Genomic DNA, 21,079 nt, shown 5'->3' with positions numbered 1-21,079 from the left:
TGTCTCTTTGAGCAGCATACAGCTCTATGAGCTCTTGTTTTCCTCCTACATTTATTTGTGTTTTTAAAAAATATTTCAAGGATGTGCACATAAATATGTAAAAATATATCAGTATGTAACATATATACATATATATTTTAAAATATATATTGCTTTCTTACATTTTTACTTACTGTAGGGCAATTATTTGCCCAACTGAGCCACTGTAGAATATTTGATAGCATAGAATTTTTATAGTTTGCTTAATCATTTTCCTATTCTTAAATATTTTGTATATGCTTTCTTCCAAAATTAATCTATTATTAATCATGGCACAATACTTATTTCATATTTTTTTGCTTTCTTTGTGTCTTTATAAGGATAGATTCCAAACATAGATCAACAAAATCAAGACATGCCAGCTATTTATGAGTCCCTTAACAAATTGCTGAAGAGGTTTTATTTTTCACTTTTTTAAATTTCATAATATTAAGGGGGTACAAATGTTTTTTTGTCACATAGATAGCTTTTATAATGCTTAAGTTGGGGCTGTAAGTGTTCCCATTACCCAACTAGTGTTCATTGTACCTGTTAGGTAGGTTTTTGCTCCTCCCCTCCTCGTCCTGCCCCCTTTATTTCCAACGACTTTTACTTCTCTCTGTGCCCATGTGTGCCTATCAACTATTTCCTAATTGTTAGAAAGTACATGTGGTGTTTGTTTTTCCATTCTTGGAATACTTTATTTAGGATAATAATGGTCTCCAGTTCCATCCAAGTTGCTGGAAATGACATTAATTCATTTCTTTTTATGGCTGAGTAATACTCCACAGTATACATATATACCATATTTTGTAATCCACTCATGGGCACATGGTTGATTCCATATCATTGCAGTTTGAATTGTGCTGCAATAAACATTCAAGTGCAGGTGTCTTTTTAATAAAATGACTTATGTTTCTTTAGATAGATACCAAGTAGGGGAATTGCTGGATTGAATGGTAGATCTGCTTTTAGTTCTTTGAGAAATTTCCATACTGCTTTCCATAGAGGTTGTACTAATTTGCAGTCCCACCAACAGCGTATAAGCGTTATTTCTCTCTGCAGCCATGCCAGCAGCTATTATTTTTGGACTTTTTAGTAATAGCTATTCTGACAGGGATAGGGTGATATTTCACTGTGGTTTTAAGTTGCATTTCCCTGATGATTAGTGGCGTTGAGCATTTTTTCATATGTTTGTTGGCTATTTGTCTATCTTCTTTGAAAAACTTCTGCTCATGTCTTTTGCCTACATTTTAACGGGGTTGTTTGTTTTTTCTTGCTGATTTGTTTCAGTTTTTTGTAGATTCTGGATATTAGGCTTTTATAGGACATATAATTTGCAAATATTTTCTCCCATTCTGTAGGTTGTCTATTTGCTCTGTTGATTATTTTCTGTGCTGTGCAGAAGCCTTTTAATTTATGCTGTCAGTGAACCAGGAGCTTCTTGAGGATAAACTAAAGAGGTTTTTTAATGATTGACCAATGCAAATTCACATGTTCAATTATGATAGTGTCTTCTATCAACATAGCCATTTCTCTTTTATATTTCAAATTGTTTTTCATAAAGCACACCTGCCACCTTAAGTTTGAATTCATTTATTTTGATATCTGGTCTGGTAGATGCTCATTCTCCTGCACATATAGCTGTTAAGCATGCATTTTCCTCTTTTATTTTTTAATTAAAATTCTGATGTTTTATTATTAATAGTATCAAATTACCATATTCATTAATATGGTATAACCAACTTCAAAGTTATTTAGTATGGTGTAGTAAAAAATATATAAAGATAGTATTAGTGACAGGGCTTTTCTTTGTTCTTACCTTTTAATAAATCTCAGATATTTGCCAGTAAGTATTGTAGATGATTATTTTTCTTAAAATTGTTTCTCTGACTCCACCTCTTTTCATAGAATTGAAGACTTTTTTTGACTCTGTATAAAACCATTTAGATAATAGGGTAGTGTCATGAACACTCAAATAATTTTAGTGTATCCATTTTTACAGCTTGAATAAAATAAAAAGGGTAAACAAAGTAGAGAAATTTAATCCATTGTGTAAAAAGAGAATTGCCCGAAAGAAACCTTACTTTTTATTCCTACATGTTTATTGAAGTCATAGAATTCCTCACTATATTATTGTAAGTATTTTAGGTTGTTTATTTCACAAATTTTGATAAAACCAATTTAGCTTATCTGTGGTAAGCCTACTAAAATGCATTTATTAGAATTGCTACATATAAATTATTTATAGAAATATACAACATGGATTTTGAGAATAATATAAATTATGTATTATGTATTTAATCAAAGAAAAATGACAAAATTAATTTCAGCTATTATATTATTACTAACATAATATAAATTTACTTGAGTTTTCCTTTTATCATTTGAAAACATTAACTCTACAGAGATTTCTCAATATTTTAGAATAAATTATTTTATTAAGAAAGATACTCCCACAATTCATTGATTAACAAAGTAGTCTAAGTAGTCCCATGACACTCTTGAAAGTGAACCTCCTTTTCCCTGTCCTGGTTAGCCATATCTGACTTAGTTATAAAGACCTTGGTACTCCTTTTAATTATATCTCAAATTATCACTTGACAATTCATGTTTCAAGCCATCTTTCCTTGACACTGATTGGTGAACAATGTTGGATTTATAAGCCATTAAGAAGTCATTTCATGGCATGTTCTGCAATTAATTAGAAGCCAAGTAATAATAAAATGCAATTAACTCAATGTCTACATGTTTTAAAAAAATCATCTATGAAAATGAAAAAAAAGCAAAAAGTCAGATGAAGAAATAATTTCTACTCCAGGAGGGAATGTAAAAAAAAAAAAAAAAAGCAATCCTCTGCCTCCTTCAGTCCATCAATTCTTATCTTCTTCAGCCATTTTAATTAACATGTTAATAAATTTCCCAATAGATTTAATAGCAGGTGACAATTTCAAAGTCCAGGCTGAAATAAAATCTAACACAGCAAATTTGTTACTTGCAAGAAATATCATTATTGCCTAGTCAACCATAACTTGCCTTTTTCCCTCTCTCTCTAAGGGAAAGCTTGGTATTTGGGAGAAGATTTAAGCTTTAGCCCCCACATATTAAGCAGAATTAATGATCTATTTGCTTAGAAACCATATATTAGCTCCAGTTTATCCATCCACTGGGTAAACGGTAGACATTACTTGGTCACTATGATAGATTTTAACGCAGGCAAAGGCATCAATCAGTGTCTGCAGCTGATTAGTTGTTGGTATCTTTGACAGGCTCTTCCATCTCACTGAATGAAAGCCAGCTGATTGCTTTCACGTCTCTCCACATACATTGCCCTGCACTGCCATTGTATTACATAGCTAATGCTGAGGGTGGAAAATTCTCTGTGTCAGCTAACAGTGAATTTCTCCCCTTCGCTTATCATGACATCCACTTTGGTCTCGTACTTCAAATTATAGCATGAGGCTGGTCAACAGTGTGTGGAAATATGAACCTATATAAAGCAGTGAGTCGAAATGGGTGAAAACAGTTGTGTTTTAATAATAACGTCTGTTCTCTTTAAGGCAGAAAAGTGACATAAAATGTACCTTCTTAGATGACATGATAAAAATCGGCTATGTCAAGATTAAAAGGGTTGCAAGCCAAGAAATAAATGATAATAATAGGAGGAAAACATTACACTTGAGATGAATTCAGGTTCTGAAAGTACAGTAGTAATTAGCACTAAAACGATCATTAAATTGATGTTCATTTGCTCTTAAAGTTTGCTCAGGCCAATCTTTTATTACAAGGGTATGTATTCAAACTCCATTATAAACACTATAGCTTATCTGTGAGCGGGGAGAACAGATGGGGTGAATTTATTTGCAGAAATATTTGAGCAAGTGGAAAGATATGAATTTTGACTTTCTTGACACCCAGCATTGTCTGGCATATGTGCAACTCTTGTTGCTAAACATATAGTCGGAAGGAACAGATAATCTGTAAGCAGAATGAAGACTTTCTTAATTAATTTAATTTTCATTTATATACTGAAGTCAGGGAGGTAAGCCATTTATATTTGTTTCAAATGACGTATATAGATTTAATAGCAATGCAATTTCATGTTCTTCCTTTTTCTTTTTTTCTATAGCTACCATATTTTTATGTTTAATGCTTGAGGTTATTCCACAAATAAACATAGATGCCCTCAATCTTCAATATAGAATCATGCATATTTCAAAATTTACACAATAGCATATAATTAACAAAAGTACAAATTGAGTACAGGTGTAGAATTAAAAATTCCTAAATTTTATTTAGATTATTTTCCTTTTTGATGAAATGAAAAGAAAATTACATCTAAATCTAGATATTGATTATAAATTCAAATATTAATTATGAATACAATCTTGTAACTGGAATTAGTTTTAAATTTTACTTGGAATTGTCTAAATATATCTTATTTGACAATTTTTATTGAATAGGAATAGAATATTTATGCATAAACATGAAGCAATTTTAACAGCGATGTGAAGAGAGAATTCAAAGTCTATGAAGAGAGTAATACCTATGACAGACTTGGTTAACTGAAGTGGCATCTTACTAGACTGAGTTGTTCAGACATGATACAAGATATAGAAAAAAACTAATAATGAACAAGTATTATATATTAAATTAATTAATAACTAATTTCTATGTCCTAACTAATCTTGTAAAGAAAAAAATATATTTATGCTTGACAATCTTACTTAGTTCAATTTTATTTATTTTAATATCGTAGTCAGAAGAGAAAGAATAATTTATTTCAAAATACAAGAGTCAGGCAAAATCAGCATTGGACTATTTAGAAGAATGTTACAATATTAGAAGAAAATACATATTTTTAAATATTTCATGTATCGCTAACTAGGGAGAAAGAATTTATCTTAGAAAAGTTGTTCCAGTTAAGAAGTTATTTTGCCTATGACATAATGCCCCTCTCCTTCCTGGTTGGAAATATAGCAAGGCACCTAAATACAGCATGATTAAAATTTATGAAAAAAATATTTTAAAATACTTCTGTATGCTAATGGTCAGTGTAAAAATAAGGGGTTTTTATTCCTTCCACTTATTTAAAATGTATAATGGACATATTCTGCTTTAATTGGAAATATAAAATTTACTTATTTTCAATTAACCTACCTCAATTATCTTCCCCTTATAAATAATAGATAATGTAAAATTTGTACTCTGCTCAAGCTGAGCAATTAATAGGGGCCGTATTAACCACTGATGGATTTAGGTCGGAGATTGAAGGTGAAAATAAAGCTATGGTTAGTTCCTCCTAATTTTTTTTTTTTTATCACCTTCAGCCTCTTTAAGACATCTATGGCCTACTTACAGTGTTAAGAATTTCTTCCTGAGACAATCCTTCTAAGGGCAAAACATACAGAAAAACTGTCAACATCATCCTATAAAGTTTGAGATTTAATCATAAATCGGTACTCATGGATCATGAATCATTACGTGTTTCAGAAATGACATTGGAAAACCTAGCAGAATAAAATTAATTCCCATCAATAAAATAATGAATACTATACATCCTCTGGTCAAAATACTTTAATATTTTTTAATTTAAAATTTAGTACAACTATATTGTCAACCTTACTTTTAAAATACACACACACACACACACACACATGCACACACATACACACAGTAGAAAGAAAACAAAAAAGCCTAAATTGGCCTAATTCTTTCACTATTTTTAAAAAGAGCTATGGAGTGGTAGAAAATGGCACCGTTTGTGTTTTTGACTTGACTTTCCTATTTAGAAACTGGTCACATACGCAAGCAATTTCCTCTGTGGCATATCCTAAAGATATTTAATAGCATTTCCACATTTTGTGCCATTTCATAATGCACTATAAATGATGCTGATGTTACTGCATCATAAAATTAGACTTTCCCTGCCCTAAAGAAGAATAATTCCGTACTAAATTTTAGTTCAATAAATATGGCTACAATGTATATTCTTTTACAGCAATTACTTCATTGTTTGAAGAACCAGATTTCAAATTTTTTTCAGAAAATATTTTAAAGAACCCTAAATATTGCAGCATGAGTTTGTAGAAATATATTAAACAAAATGAATTTTTCCAAATTAGCTAAAATAGCAAACATGTAATAGGGCCAGATTGAACATTCTTTTTAATTTTAAAATTTAAGTATCAATATAAGTCAGTGAACTGTTACTACAAATCTGGTAAAGGTCTAGTATTATGGGAAATTTGTATAATAAAAAATTAGTCAGAATGGACTACATTCAATTGTAACAAATACTCCTCAAATGTCTGTGTGGTAAGGTATGAGGGTTCATTGTTTCCTCCTAAATGTTGTAGTAACTTGTCAAGAAGTAAAAAGTGAAAGATATCAGATGCCAAATAAATAACTCTTGCAATCCAAGGGTTATAAATGTCAAATCAGTAAATATTTATTAAATGCCTGATGTTTTCTAAGTAAGGTATTATGTGGTTGTAAACTGGAATGATAATATAATATTTAAATGTGTAATATTTCAACTTAAATTTAAGTAACAGACCAACTTGGAGTTGTCTTTCTCGAGATTTCAGAACAAAAATATGTGGAAAAGTTTTGTTATTTTCCAAAATACGTTATACAATCTCCCTGATACAAAAACTGTATTTATACTATGAATGGAAACCTAGATGTCTGAGCTACATATCCAAGTGTTTTGTTTGTGGTTTTCTTAAAACAGCAAGCAAGCTAGTAATTTGAGTTCATTATATAAATAATATGAAAATCAATATATGCACTTTAGGGCACACAGAATAATCCAGGGATACATAGATGGATGAAGAGAGACATAGACCTCTATGTGTGTGTGCATATATACATATGTGTATTATATTTCTATATGTTATATATAACATATATGATATATGTGTGTATGTGATATATATATAAATATATAAAAGTTATTTTGAAGAAATAAATAGTAAAATATATATCTGAAAATATTTCCAAGTTGGTTCCAACATTGTAATTTAGGTAACATCACATTTATCAAATGAACAAACAGTAAATTCTATTTACTAAGATGCCTATTGTCTTAGCTTCAATGCCATTATTCTTTAAACATTTAAATTTACCAGTTAAAATTTTTAAAAGATCTAGTAAATAAATAAATGAATAAAGAACATGTGACAGATAAAGTTTATGATGGCCGTAAAACACTTTCTTAGCACTCCTTTTTATCCAATAAATTATATGCCTATTGCTTTGCACCACCATTTTCCAGACAGTTCTTTCCCTAACACCCCAAATATACATGTAGTTATAATGGAAACAGCCAGGTTTGCATATGTGACCCAACATATCTGGCCAGATGATTTTGGTTTAGTAGAGACCTCTGACCTCAAGACGGCCGACTGTAGCTCTTCCTTCAGAATCTGAAATTGATCATCTCTGAAATTAGTATGCTAAATGAAATTAGAACCCATAGAAAGACAGTGTGAGGTAGAAGAGAAAAATGAAACCCAGGTAAAAATGTGACAATTTCTAGAGCTATCTTCAACTCATACCTGAGATCTGACAGAATAACTCATAGAACAGATATTCTATGAGACATAGTTTTATTTATATAATAACAAAGATTATCTTTGGTTTTATGCCAGAAATATTGGTTGACTACTTGTAACAAAAAACGTTTTAACTAACAGTGCCCTTTACCATGCAAAATAAATAATTATAAAATGCTATCATCGAAATTATAATTGGAATCAAACTGAGAAAATTCAACAGTAATCTAAACAAAAACAAAAAGTTGTATTATGCGCATAAAAAGCTGAATCAAGTCATGGCTGAATATTTCATTTGCTTATCAATTTTACATAATTATTAAATAAAATGAATTATTTAGAACTTTCTTACCTAAAAAAGTATTGCTCTATTTTCCCCTCCAGTCATGAAAGACTTTTCTGGTAATTGACTTGCCCTCCTGGTGTTAAAAGCTGGAAAACTGGTGAAAATATATAGAACAACCAGTTTTAGACAATAGGCAAATGGCAGTGAGTTCTGTGATTGCTTCAGGTTCCTTCTGGAGGCGTTTTCTAGATTGTAGTACTGAGAGGTAAATCCAATCAGAGAAGACAGGTTTTGTTGAGTTAGTAAAACAAAAATAAAAGTTAAAGAAAGCTAAATTATCTGGAATTCACAGGGCAGAGTAAAGGAAATACACAGGAAAATATCTCCAGAAATCTACACGTTATCCTTGAGTTTGTCACTCAATACTAAGCTGTGCATATGTCAAATAAAATTTCATGGCACTGGAAAGGAACAATGACTGGAGAACTATAAGCTAAATTATTTTTAGTGCTCATACAGGACTTAAAGATAGTTCTAGTTCAACCAGCCAAAGTTGAGAGACTTGGTGAACACCTTGGGCATTCAACAGGGATGACAGAAGAGTCACACCTTAGCAATACTGCTAGGGTAAAGGTTACTCTAGAGCTGCCTTAGCAAAGCTTTAAAAAAAAAAAGTGTTGAAAGAATCAAGATGATCTGAAAGTAACTTAACTGCTGCTAAAGAAAAATTTCACAACTCCTTGAAGAAATATAACAAAACCTAGACACTAAAAAATGTGCAATTTCTGATGCCCATGATCCAATCAAATATTACTAAATATACTCCATAACCAGGAGAAAAATTAGTCTGCAGAAACAGAAATAAAAAGAGATGATGACATTGCAATACGAATTAAAAACATTTATTAAAATATGCTCAAATGTTTAAAGAAAATATAAACATAATTAAAAGAGGAACAAAAACTATAAAATAATATTAAAAAGAACAAAAAAAAACCCGTATGAAAGAATAAAACAATTTTCAAAGAAGTTTCAGGTGGTTAAAATACACAAAGAATGGTATCACCAAATGTTGATAAGGATGTGGAACAACCAGAATTGTGCCAGAATTTTGTTGGGACTATAAACTGGTTCAAGAACACTGGAAAGAGTTTAGTCCATGTTTTATAAAGTCAAGTATATGCTACTCTGTTACGAGCAATTCCTCTCCTAGGCATTTACTCAAGATAAATGAAAATATAAATTTACAAAAAGACTTCTATAAGAATACTATTAATAATAGCAGCTTTATTTATAATTGTAAGAAACTGGAAATATTCTAGGTATCAATTATTAGAAGAATGTATTTAAAAATGTGACATATTCATATGTTGGAATAGTGCTCAACAATGAAAAAAGATTAATCATTTTACATAGAATTTGTATTAATATCTAAAATATGCAAGACTTATACAAAAGGGTAGATATATAATTCCATTTACATTAAGTAGAGAGCAGACAAGACTACACCTGGGTGGAAGAAAACTTAGAATAGCAATTGCTTCCCTGTGGCAGTAGAGAGAACCACTGTGAAGGGCTGATGGAAATTTCTTAGGGAGCATAATGTTTCATATTTTTGTAAGGTTTTGGTTACCAGTACCATCTTTATATTTAAACAAGCAGGGCCTGGCCGCAGGCTCCATACTTCAGTGGGTTCCCCACTTTGGAGTGTGTTTTGAAAATTGTTTAAGTCCTCATCTGGTGTCTGAGTCCCATGAATCCAGCGGTACCATCTGGGCAAGGTGATCTGAATAATAATAATAATAATTCACATACGTATGGGACCTTATCTCTATTTCTCCTTTTCTGAGATGGTTTACAACCCAATATCTACACATGGGATAGAATAGATAGGGAAAGTATATACTAGACTCATGCAATGTGGTTGTTTTGAGGCCCTGTGGACCTGTAATTTGGTGAGTGGCTTGTCCTATCACTGGCTAGAGAAATAGTTCTTTCACAGGATTGCATGATATTGGGCAGTGAGAATATTTCTGATACGCTAATTTAGGGTGATTTAATTTTTTATATAGAAAGGCACACTCCAAAAAAATAATTCCTGGGGTTTCATACACCTAGGCTGGCCATCTAGATTACACAAGTGCCTGCGTTTGTCAAAACTCAGTGAATGGATATCTAAGATTTAAGCATTTTTTTAATATGATGGCTTTACATCAAGAGAAAAAAACATAAATGAATATTGCACTCTAGTTTATACTATGCCTGTTAATGTATTTAGGGTGGAGCATACCACTGATATCTGTAAATTCCTTTGAAATGCATAAAAATTAAGATAGATTATTAGGTGAATACAGGGATGGATAGATGGATATATGTGTTTATCAAGTATAATAAAACGTTAACAGTAGAATCTAAGTGGTGGATAGAAGGGTAATCATGATAAAGTTTATCCAATTGTACTCTGTGTTTAAAATTTTTCATAATAAAAATGAAACTTTTTAAAACAGATGCAAAAACTTCTTTTTGAACAAATGTAATCAATATGCACAAGGATTAGAAGAAAATGTGATTGTAATAAGGAAGAAAATGAAAATAAAAGAATCAAAGATCTGGGCATTAGGTGTTGTGATAGGCAGGATTTTAAGATTTCCCCCAATATTCCTGCACCCTGTGTACATACCCTATATAATCTCCTCCCCTTGAGTATGGGGAAACTGTATATATAATGGGATATAATATCTGTGATTAGGTTATTGATAGATTGAGTTTGAGTTAATCAAAAAGGAAATTATAATGAGTGGGCCTGAACTAACCCGAAGAGCTTCAAAAGAAGGTGAAGTGTCAGAGAGGAGCTCCTCCTGGCCTAGAAGAAAGCAAAAGACCACATTGGGAACTGCCTGTGGGGGTCATGTTGTAAGGAACTGCAGGCAAATCCCAGTACATGAGAGTAGGCTGGGGCTATAAACTAGCCCTAATCCAGAGACCTCAATCTTACAGCTACCAAGAAATGGATTCTACCAACAATCAGTGAGCATGGAAGAGGGCCCTGAGCCTCAGATGAAAATTGAAGCCACACATGACTTATTTCATTCTGGTGAGTCTGTGAGCAGAGGATCCTGCTAACTCATATCCAGACATCTGACCCATGAAAACGGTGAGATAATAAATTTGTGTTGGTTTAAGTCACAAGTTTAAATGCCCAACCATTCTATGTATTGGAGTGGTTGTGGAGAGTACATTACTCTCATGCACTACTGATTTTCTCTTTGGAAAATAGATTTATAATGTCTTATAATGTTAAACTTACATTTGCTATATGACTCACTGATTTCCTTCCCAGGTGTTTACCCAAGAAAAATAAAAACCTATGTCTATTCTAGAACCCATACACAAATGTTTATAACAGATTTATTCATATTAACTCAAAGCTGGAGATAGCATAACTGTCTATCAACAGGTGAATGTGTGAACACATCATGATGTAGTGATGTAATGAATCATCAATAAAAATAAGCATATTGTTAATTCATAGAAATATTTTGATGAATCTTCAAAACATTCTTCTAGGTGTAAGAAGCCAGATACAAAGAGCTCATCTGGTATAATATATTTCCATTTGTGTAAAATGCTGAAAAAAGAATACAAATCAATAGTGTCAGAAAGCAGATCTGTGGTTGCCTGGGCTGGGCGGGGGGCAGTGGCATTGACTACATTATGATGCAATGGAACTTTTTGTACTTATGAACATGTTTTATAAATTTATTGAGGTGGTGCCTACGTGAGTGCATATACTTACCAAAGCTCATCATATTGTCAAGACAATGAATGTATTTTATTTTATATTATGTTATATAATTTATATGTCAAAGAAATAGATATGAAAATAATTGCTAAATATCGTAATATAAACTAGAATTTTAGTAAGTTTATACCGGTCACATGGAGTCAGTCAAGAAAGTTTACATATTAAGATATCATAACTTTTGTCTGTTTCTTGACAAGGAACTAAAAATGTGTCTAAAGTTTAATTTTACAGTTGTGAAATCCTTCCTGGATGAACGTTACTCATCATCGTTCATAGACCTCATTCTGGGACTTAATCTTGTTCATCAAATGCGATCAACTTTCCATCACTTGACATTAGTGCAAAGCTACAGAGGAAACTTTTATGGAAAGTGGATAGATTTCCCTGTTAATGCAATGATGTAGCTAATTTTCATGGATAATTTGATAAAGAAAGCAGATTACTTTTTTCTTTTTTCATTAGTACATTGTTACTTTCTTACAATCTGGTCAGAGTTCCTGCTAGTAATGAAAAACCTTTGACAACAAAATTTACAGAAGTATTTACATTTCCAAATAACTAGCCTAAGAGCATTTAGATAAAATTAATTTCCATCAATGTGCATGCTGGAGCATTTATCCCTCTTAAATGAAAGTGAAATGTGTCAAGGTCTATTGGAATTTTGCCTTGTAGGGTTAGAAAAGCTGACATGGAAAAGGTAATGAATAATATTAGAAATGAAAACTGAGTAACAAAGGATTTGCCAGAACCCAGAAAAAGAGAGATACACAGAGAGAGAGAGAGAGAGACAGAGAGAGAGAGAGATGTATTTATTAGAGCTTTTATTATTTTATTTGATATCTCAGTTAAATCCTATAGAATTGTGATATAGAAATTGTATTAGATATTTCTGGCATTTTTGACTTATATTTATTTTATTACAGTGTTTTCATTTAACAAAATTACAGTCATTCTCAAAAAACATTATGACCTGCTGCAGTATCTTTAAAAGTAACTTTTATTGTACAACAATTCTTTTTTATATAGCAACTGATACTTATATTATTGTTTCTCTTTTCCAAGCCCTCAAAGCAATTTCTCTTATTTCCTATTTTTTTTCCCCCAAAAGGAAGATTCCCTCTTGGTGGCTCAAAGTGAGATAGCTACAAGCTGCTTTCACAGACAGCAGTTACCTTCGGTCTGCTTGGTTGAGCAACAGAGATTGAAATTGCAAGTAGCTATTTTCTTTTTCCCTTTTTGTAGTTTGCCCATAACTGCTGTCTTACCAGAGTGGAATCATTGCTTTCCCTGTCCTCACACACATCTTCCCTGACCTTAGACACTACAACCATATATACATCTGACAGCATAACAAAGAAAGTAGCAGTAAGACTTAGCTTGAAAAGTTAACCAAATATTGAGATCAATTGGTTGCAAAATAAAAGTTTTAAAAAAGTCAACAGACACTCTTGTCTTTCAGAAAAGATTAAGTTCTTATTTTCTATTTCACAAATTTCAGTTCTTAGCCTGATAGCTGGCACTTGTTATGTTGGGGGTTGTCTGTCCCTGGGTGGGGACAGGGATGGATGGGAGAGGGAAAAGAATCAAGTAAAATAGCATGGCACAATTCCTGAAGACAAAATAACTAAAACAACAGATTTAATGGATTTGGAAGAAGATTCCCTTTAAATATCATGGTATTTTGAAGATAATATATATAATACCAGTTACTTCATAGGAGGAAAATCCTAATTTCTCCTATATACTGCATATCAAGAGAGCTCAATTTAAAGTAACTATACATTTAATTATCAAGAATGTACATGCAACTCACGTGACGGGGATATAAATTGAGCATAGAGAAAGCATGGGGAGCACATCCCAATGCCAATTCAGGAAGCTTTGGTTGTGTATTTTCTTTGGGGTGGGAAATCCATTTTCAACTGAGATCTAAAATAAATAGAATACAGGAAGTTATGACTCCTTCCTTCACTGCATACCAAGAACACAAAGTGGGTGAAACAGTGATCATTACTTGCACAGGATGCTTGATTTTTCAACACCAGCTGTATCTAGAAAACAGAGTAAATCAAACAAACAGGAAAACATCCCCAGGCAATGGATTAGTGTAAGATATTGTATAGAATATAACATATAAGATAAACTTACAAAGTACACTTAAACCTTAAACCTTTCAATCTAAATACAGAGGCAGAGGTTACAAGAAAACACTGCAGAAGAGACCTGTTGTAGATATAGTAGAACCTCAATAAAACTGAAATAAGAGACACTCAAACTAAACGAGAACAATGACTTCTCTCTTACCTGAATACTTAGAATTTTTCGTGAGTTCTTTTGTGAATGTGAACTGGAAGCTTTTTCCAGGAAGACATTATTAAATATATTTCTCTCATATATCTATTAGTGTTTTTGTTTTTTGGTTTTTCTTTTGAGCCAGGTACTGTGCTGTGTCTTCTAAATGAAGTCATATACAAGACAGATAAAATTCTTTTCTCCAAGAAGCTTACATTTTTGTTGGGAGTTACATTATTAAGCAAGTGACCAAGACAGACTTAAAGTTCCTCTCAGTTTGATTAAACCTTATGTAGGCTTCTTCATGCCTTAATTCCACAACCTCTCTTTCCTTAGAGCATTTACTTCAGAAAACTTTTGCAGCTGATCCTTGAACAACAGTGATCTGAACTATGTGGGTCCACTTACGTGCAGATTTTCTTCTGCCTATGTCACTCCTAAGAGAGCAAGACCAACCCCTCTTCTTCCTCCTTTGCCTCCTCAGGCTACTCAACATGAAGACAACAAGGTCTTCCTTTATCCTGACCCACCTCCACTTAATAAATAGTAAATATAACTCTCTTTCTTATGATTTTCTTAACATTTTCCCTCTAGCATACTTTATAGTAAGAATACAGCATATAATGCATATAACACACAAAATATGTGTTAATTGACTCTTTATATCATTGGTAATGCTTCCAGTCAACAGTATGCTATTGGTAGTTAAGTTTTGGGGGAGTCAAAAGTTATACTCAAATTTTCCACTGTGCAAGGGTTGTTGTCTCTACCCCTGTATTGTCCAAAGGTCAACTGTAATTATAGATCTTTTCTCTGCTCCTTTGAGATGTAAATCTTTTTAAAAGGCTTTTTCCAGTTTTACCACCAGTTCTTCCTTTCCCAAGGATCTACATTCCCTTTGAAATGTAATCACCAAGGAAAATAACACCCCTATCAACCAGCTTCAGTGGGGGGTAGAAGACTAACTTTAGTGGGCACCTTCCCCCATGCTATAAAACTACCACCTCCTGTCATTAAAGATGCTAGAAATTATACTTTTCTTTTGGGTAAAACCAATTAGCAAACACAAGTGGCCTACAACCTCTTTATTGATCCATCAAACCAACATAAGCTAATGGAGACATATGGGACAAATTCTTCCTCATGGTCCTCTGAAGGAACCAGCCTGTTGAAACCTTGATATTTTATATTTCTAGGGACCAGAACTGTGAGATAAAAAAAAAAAAAAAATCTGTTGCTTAAGAAACTCAGTTTTGGTACTTTGTCAGAGCAGCCAAGTAAACTAATATTATAATACACACATACCTAACAGATGTTGTGAAGATTTAAATGAGAGTACCATGGTATGGTAAGCATGCATGCAATAATTTTCGTTATTATTTTTGTCTCTGAAGTTTCAAACAGGATGGTTGTCCTAATTCAATTATGTTAGAATTCATTGAAACCTGTTTAATGAATAAATTAGTGAATGAAAATTAACCATTTAGATTTTCAGAAGAATAGAATATCAATGTTTAAAAATACAAGGGCCCTTTATGCACACACATTGGAAAATGAGGAGGAAATGGACAAATTTTTACAAACACACAACCTTCCCAGGGTCAACCAGGAAGAAATAGAATTCCTGAATAGACCAATATCTAGATCTGAAATCAAAACAGCAATAAAAAAACCTTCCCAAAAAGAAAAGCCCTAGTCCAGATGGGTTCACACTTGAATTTTACCATACCTACAAATAAGAACTGGTGCCCATGCTACATAAACTATTCTCCAATATCGAGAAGGATGGAATTCTCCCCAACTCATTTTGCCAAGCCAACATAATTTTAATACCAAAACCAGGAAATGATGCAACAAAAAAAGAAAACTACAGACCAATATCCCTTATGAATATAGATGCAAAAATTCTCAATAAAACCCTAGCAAATTGAATCCAAATGCTTATCAAAAAAATAATCCATCACAGCCAAGTGGGCTTCATCCCAGAGATGCAGGGATGGTTTAACATACCCAAATCTATACATGTAATTCACCACATAGATAGAAGCAAAAATAAAGATCATATGATCCTCTCAATAGATGCAGAAAAAGCATTTGACAAAATTCAACACCCTTTTATGATAAGAACGCTTAAAAAATAGGCATAGACGGGGCCTATCTAAAAATGATACAAGCCATATATGACAAACCCACAGCCAACATCATACTGAATGGGGAAAAATTGAAAGCATTACCACTTCGAACTGGAACCAGAGAAGGCTGCCCACTGTCCTCATTACTTTTGAACATAGTATTGGAAGTCCTTGCAAGAGCTATCAGACAAGAGAGCAGAATCAAGGGAGTCCAAATAGAGAAAGAAGAGATCAATCTCTCACTCTTTGCTGATGATATGATGTCATATCTAGAAAACCCCAAGGATTCAATCAAGAGACTCTTGGAATTGATCAATGAATTTAGTAAAGTCTCAGGTTACAATATCAATACACACAAATCAGAAGCATTCATATATGCCAATAACAGTCAAATGGAGAACCAAATTAAGGACTCAATACCCTTCAAAATAGAAACAAAGAAAATAAAATACCTAGGAATATGTTTAACTAAGGAGGTAAAGGACCTCTATAGGGAGAACTACGAAACACTGAGGAAGGAAATTGCAGAACATGTAAATAGGTGGAAAACCATACCATGCTCGTAGATCGGAAGAATCAATATTGTTAAAATGTGTATACTGCCCAAAATGATCTACAGATTCAATGCAATCCCTATTAAATTACCAACATCATTTTTCACAGATATAGAAAGAATAATTTTATGGTTTGTATGGAACCAGAGAAGACCCCGTATAGCAAAAGCAATTTTAAGCAACAAAACCAAAATGGGAGGTATTAATTTGCCAGACTTCAAACTATACTACAAAGCTGTGATTATTAAAACTGCTTGGCATTGGCACAAGTGCAGGGACACAGACCAGTGGAACAGAACAGAAAATCCAAATATAAAACCATCCTCTTATAGCCATCTAATCTTTGACAAAGCAGACAAAAACATACTCTGGGGAAAAGAGTATGTTAATTTAATAAATGGTGCTGGGAAAACTGGATAGCCACATGTAGAAGACTAAAACAGGACCCACAGCTTTCACCTCTCACAAAAATCAAATCACAGTGGATGACAGACTTAAACCTTAGGTGTGAAATGACTAGAATTCTAGAAGAAAATGTGAGAAAGACTCTTATAGACATTGGCCTAGGCAAAAAATTTATGAAGAAGACCCCTAAGGCAATCACAGCAACAACAAAAATAAATAAATGGCACCTGATCAAATTAAAAAGCTTCTGCACAGCCAAAGAAACTGTCACGAGAGTAAACAGACAACGTACAGAATGGGAAAAAATTTTCACATACTACACATCAGATAAAGGACTAATAATAAGAATCTATTTAGAACTCAGGAAAATCAGTAAGAAAAAATCAAACAACCCTATCAAAAAGTGGGCAAACACATGAATAGAAATTTCTCAAAAGAAGATATAAGAATGGCTAACAAACATATGAAAAAATGCTCAACATCTCTAATCATCAGGGAAATGCAAATCAAAACCACAATGAGATTCCACTTAACTCCAGTGAGAATAGCCTTTATCAAAAAGTCCCAGAACAATACATGTTGGCATGGATGAGGAGAGACAGGAACACTCATACACTGCTGGTGGGACTGTAAACTAGTGCAACCCCTATGGAAAACAATACGGAGATACCTTAAACAGATTCAAGTAGACCTACCATTCGATCCAGCAATCCCATTATTGGGCATCTACCCAGAAGAACAAAAGTCATTCTATAACAAAGACACCCGTACCAGAATGTTTATAGCAGCACAATTCACAATTGCAAAGTTGTGGAAACAACCCAAATGCCCATCAATCCACAAATGGATTAGTAAACTGTGGTATATGTATACCATGGAGTATTACTCAGCTATAAGAAACAACGGTGATACGACATCTCTTTGGTTCTCCTGGAGAGAGTTGGAACCCATTATATTAAGTGAAGTATCCAAAGAATGGAAAAACAAGCATCACATGTACTCACCAGAAAATTGGTTTCCCTGATCGTCACCTAAATGCACATCGGGGAAGGATACCAACTGGATATCAGACTGAGGCGGGGGGTGGGAGGAGAGGATGGGTGTATGCCTACATGATGAGTGTGTTGTGCACCGTCTGCGGAATGGTCATGCTTGAAGGTGCTGACTCGGGGAGGTGGGGGGTGGGGGGAGGGGATGGAGGTATGACTACATGGTGAGTGCCAGGCATACTGTCTGGGGAATGGACTCACTTGAGGCTCTGACTCAGGGGGATGGGCGGGACATGGGCAATATATATAACCTGAGCTTTTGTACCTCCATAATAAGCTGGAATTAAAAAAAACTAAAGTTTTCATGTGACTTAAAAAAAAATAAAAATAAATAAAAATAAAAAATAAAAATACAAGGGCCTGAGTGAAAAGTATTAACACCTTATTACTCAATTCTAAGTTTTCTATGACTTCACTATTTGAAAAATAATGTGTTTCTCTAATGTGATAATTTTAGCTATGTGTTAAAAGTAATTAACTCACTTATATGTTGAAATAATTATCTCAGCCATGTGATTAAAAGTCTTTAAAACATTTGTATTAATGTTTTAGATAATCAAATACTGACCTAGAAAAACATATTTACTGTTTGAAAGAGGACACGATAACATAAAAGAATGAATTTCCGGATGGATTTCAAAGAGTTCTAATGGTATAGAACCAAAGGTATTCATCACAGTCTTTTTCTGTGTTCTTAAAATTACATTATTACATTCAGGGAGTTTTCTATTTCCATGCATATGTAGGACATAAAACCATTCATAGAAATAAATAAATTCTTTGTTGCTGGGATCACAGATTATGGATAATCTTTGAGTTGTATTGAAGACGAATGTTACAAAATTAGAAAAGTAACCTTAAATATGAAAACTGATGAATATTTATAAAAGAATGTAGGAAACAACAAGAATAAAAATAAGAAAAGGGAATACACAGATTTTACTTATTTTCTGGAATAAAATAAAGACACAGCTTCACCTAAAATAAATTTTGAAGAAATATTTTGACCTCTGTGGAAAAGGAATTTATAAGTCACAATTTCATTAGTTAATGGTCCTTAGCTATTCTTACCTCTGATGCTATAACTCTTAGCTAATGACAATGATAAAAAATAAATTAAAATCATTCTGACCTTTGAGCTTCAGAAAAGGAAGAAGAAAAGTAGATAGAAAGAAGCTTTCATTCAATTATGCTAATTTCAATTAAACAAACTTTCACTGAATAACCTATTAGACTATGTATAGTAAAATATTGGCTTTCAGTAAGCACATGAGTGGAATTGGAATGTCCCTAACACAAAGAAATGTTAAATGCCTGAGGTGATGGATACCTCAATTACTCTGATTTGATTAATTCACGTTGTATGCATGTGTCAAAACATCACATGTACCCTATAGAGATATACAACTATTATACATCCATGAAACTTAAAAATTTTAAAGTTAAAAAATTTTGATGAAGTTAAATGAAAGCATGATTAAATTTTCTTTTGCAAATGGAGAAAAATATGCATATTGTTTTTAAAAGGGATGCATTCCAGTCAATTTTTCTTGCAATGTGTAAGATCACTAACCTCATGGATAGAAGTAATATACTCATAATAGTTCAGAAAACCAGACCTTTGGTGCACTCCTGGAAGCAAATTGACAATCAATATTAAGACATACATTCACATAGAAATATCAATAACAAACTTCTCTATTTCTCTGGAAAACAATTCAGAGCCTGATTGCCCCATAGTAATGTTTATGGTATGTTTTATAGTAATTTATGTTACTTGGAAATTTTGAAAGGTAATGTATATTATTCATATTTAAAAAAATACAGAATATAAGTAAGTTATGTGTTATCTATGTTCTTTAGACTGAATTAGAACATTGAGTTTACACACTAATTGATGTGGTATATTATGTGATTTCTGACAGATTTATCAATTTTTTTTAAAGTGTGAAATTCCAAAATGAATGTACTTTGTTATATATTAATCTTTTTTTAAGATGTGAAAACAACAAAAATCGAGTTGAACTTCATACAAAGAAAAAAAGTAGTAACTTTATCTCATTCAATAATACAGAGAAATTTTGCATGTTTTAAATAATTTATAAGTGGTTTGAAGTCTCTACATAATCATAATATGTATTATTTATTTCACTATTATTAGCAAGTCATCTGCACTAAAAGGCTCAATTAATTTTAAAAGTTTCAATTAACTGGCCATACGTTCTGGGAGTTACATTGTTTTCCTCTTGTAGTATTCATACATCAGATCAATGGCACGCATTTTGTTTTCTATATCTGGCTGTAGATTTGCTGAAAAAGGCAAATACTTTTAACTTTCTGCTTTGAAAATATATGAACTATTCTTTGGACATATGTTACATGGAATATATGAGTTAATGGAATTTTTATCATAATTTTTGGTCACATTATTTATCTATTAATTTATTAATGCTACTATTTCATCTTTCTAAACATTTATAATAGTATCTTCAGAACCTTTAGAACAATATGAATGCAGAGAAGGTCAAATGGTATATAGGCTATATAATTATTTTGAATTTTCAAATAATATATTTTGAAACAAGATCTCAAAATAAGTATTTACATCGCTTCTCGGCCTTTTGGCTAAGATCAAGTGTAGTAAGATCTCAAAATAAGTATTTAAACTTTTGCTTGTTTTTAAGGGTTATGTATAGAAGGGAAAACAAAGGGGCTGCATTTTCAGAGTGTGAAATCAAATATTACCAAAAAGATAATTTTATCCTTTTGAAATGTTTCTATTATTAAAGTAATATAGACTATAGAAATAAACTGTTTTTCAGAAAATAGGATTCCTTAAAGAAAAAAATAGTATGAAATAAATCACTTTCTTTGGATGCTAAAGTGAAAATACAAGAATCATATGGTTTTAAAAAAATTGTATTCTGGTTTTTAAATTAATAAAGTGTATTCCTATGCAAAGTTTGGCACTGCAAATAA

General features: G+C 32.3%; 1 pseudogene; it reads left to right on the top strand.

Moving 5' to 3' along the window:
- Positions 1 to 20,705: 20,705 nt before the first annotated feature.
- LOC123646828 lies at positions 20,706 to 20,844 on the top strand (annotated as a pseudogene).
- Positions 20,845 to 21,079: the final 235 nt, after the last annotated feature.

The sequence above is a fragment of the Lemur catta genome, chromosome 10 (genome assembly GCF_020740605.2).
Source record: "Lemur catta isolate mLemCat1 chromosome 10, mLemCat1.pri, whole genome shotgun sequence".
Classification (NCBI taxonomy): domain Eukaryota; kingdom Metazoa; phylum Chordata; class Mammalia; order Primates; family Lemuridae; genus Lemur; species Lemur catta.
Note: the sequence above shows the minus strand (reverse complement) of the source record. Positions and strands in the feature narration are given on the sequence as shown.